The sequence below is a fragment of the Poecilia reticulata genome, chromosome 4 (assembly GCF_904066995.2).
Source record: "Poecilia reticulata chromosome 4, P_reticulata-male-v2, whole genome shotgun sequence".
Classification (NCBI taxonomy): Eukaryota; Metazoa; Chordata; class Actinopteri; order Cyprinodontiformes; family Poeciliidae; genus Poecilia; species Poecilia reticulata.
In genome coordinates, this window is record NC_088833.1 from 26638350 (window position 1) to 26641204 (window position 2855).

Sequence of the window (2855 nt, forward strand, 5' to 3'; positions counted from 1 at the left end):
AGCTCTGCAGGTTCAAAACAGCCCAAAAAAAAAGGAAAATTGCTAGACAGCAGAAAAATCTCAGTGACTCATTAAAATCTCTTACAGCAAGAGTTATGTAAATGTAAGGTTAATTATCCATCTCACCCTGATGGCTTTTTGGTTAATTTTTCAACTACTTTATCGCGATTTCTGCTTTTCGGCCATTAAAAGCAGTCTACGTTGACACGGGGGCCCGGTTTCTGCCTCACAGGCTGCGTTCCAGCGACAGCAGACTGTACCCTGAGTGTAAAGGTCAAACCATAGTTAACTACCAAACTGTGACCCTACAATAAATGACCTTTGCTCCTATAATGCTTTACGGGAAAACAGGAAACACCCGGGGATGACGAAGCAGTGCGAACGTTTTTTACTGTACTTGTATCATTTTGAGTTTTGTCACGTTCCAGATACAAACTTTTATAGGGATTTTACGTGATAGACCGACGCAAAGTTGTATGTCAATGTGTGGAAGAAAACTCAGATTGCTTGGAGAGTGAACATCAGTTCTCAAATCTTAGCACAAATTTGAGTTTTTGACTAATCTAAGCCATAATTTGCCTTTTAATCTAAGATATTTAATTGTATCTCTGTTCAGTGTTGTTGTCGTGTTTCATCTAAACATTTTACCACAGGGGCCAGAATTGTCAGGTTTGAAGTCATCACAAAAACTACTGTTTTTTTATGAATGAACCCTCCTGTTGTCCTCATTTTCTGTGTATAGGGAAAACACATACAAATCTCGGTCATTTTGACCCAAGGACAACAGGAGGGTTCAATTTTTGTCCGGTAATCGATATAAAAAATATACAATAATGTAATGAAAGGAGTAGGAGGATTTCTGGTGAAAAGTGATCTGTAATTGACAACATAAAAATGACTTGTTTAAAATAAAGGACAAATAAAACACAAAGTCCCAATTCTTTTTTTTTTCTTCATCTGCATTTGTTGTGTGTATTCCCAGCAACAGAAACAGGATGCGGGTCGTTCTTGAGTCAAAACGTCCTGCTTTATTTAGCCCGGCGTAACAAACAGGGGAGGTCAGTTTGGCTCTTGAACAGAAGCCACTGAACGTTTTCGTTCTTTTTCACATTCAAGTTTAAATGAAAGCAGAAAATGTGGTTAATAAAAAACACATCTTGGGTTTTCCATATGAAGCTGATTTTAATTTGTGTACATCCTTGCATCATGATAATGTCATCCAAAACAATTTTTTTAAGGAAGCTGCCTGTAAAGCTGAGCTATATTTTTTGCCATTTTTGTCAATTTGATTTTCTTCTGGGTTTGTCCTATCAAGCTTCCATATCCCCGGTGAAGAACGGTCCCCACAGCATGATGTTAACACCTCCACGTTCAATGGTGGGGATGGATTTATACTGAGGTTAAATTACAGAGAAGGAGACTCTATTACCACTGACATTTCTGCAGGCAATTGGGTAAGCTAGATATCATTTTGGGGTATCTCAGTTTTCAGATTTTTATTCTTGAAAAAACATTTGAAAATCATGTAACATTCTTCTGTTTGTGTGCTTCTTGATGTTGCTTTATAAAATCCCTAGAAATACAGTAATTTCTGTGGTAATCATGTGACAAACTGGAAAATTTTGGATTCCAACTGTCCAGCTATTCTGCTCAGCCTGTGGAAGTTGTAAGTTTTATCTGCATCATTTGTGACTCTGTTGATGTCATTGCCTTTAGGAATACATTTTTAATTATGCTAAGTGTCATATTAACTAAAAAATGGAAACCATTGTCTATAATTCATCTCTGGTCTTGTTGACCATTTTATGTGTTTTGTAATCCAAACAAACCATGAGCTATTCTTTGCTTTCTTGTTTCCACAGCATTTGTTCAGCATACACGGCAGAAGGCCTTAATATACCCAGAGACAAATATATTGTTACACAAAGCATTTTTTTTTTAAATGACAGATTTTAAACTGTCACATTAATATTTATTGGTGGATAGTCTAAACTTCAAACGGCAATACATTAACGTTTACAGTTTTAAAAAAAATGCATTTTTATCTCTCTTTTCTAGATTAAACCAAAGACCGGTCAGTTTTCTTTTACACTGCAATACACAATCACCCATCCACACGCAAACACACACACACACGCGCACACACACACACACACACACACACATTCACACACCGATCTTTGTTTAGCGTAGTGTGGTGGAAGCCAGCTACCTTCATGATCACATGTGACTCATCTTCTCTCCTAGCTCTGTGTTTGAACACATTTATTTACAAAATACAGACTATATTTTAGAAAATAACGGTTTGCTATAGTTAGCAGACTATAAATTATTATAGTTTGACAAGTTTTCAAGTTTCCTGTTAACATCTATATTGCAGGTTCCGTTTCTCTTTAAGTTATGATTAGAATGACATAGTTGACTGCATGCCAACAATCTGGCTAAAAGAATCAATTTGCATCTGTTACATATCACATTATTTTTAATTTTAAGAATTATGACTTTTTCCCTTTTTTCTTTTTTACATTAAGCAGTTGGTCACCCCACTGCCTCCATCTCTCTTGAGAATCAAGCCCGTGTCATAGCAAGGTATACATATATTTGTTTGTTTAGCTGTGCCTAACTATGATTTTTTTCTGGGGGTTGCCACTCTAAGAGAGATATGACCAATAATCATTTTTTAATGTAACAAAAATACACAAAAACAAAAGTATGTCTATGACTTGGGGAAAAAGGATCAGGGGAATGCAGGGGAAAGGCAAATAAACAAGCCAATATAACGATGAATAATAATAATTTTAAAAAATTGCTTAAGCAAGTCATGTAAGTCATACAGATTTTTTTTTTTCGGAAGA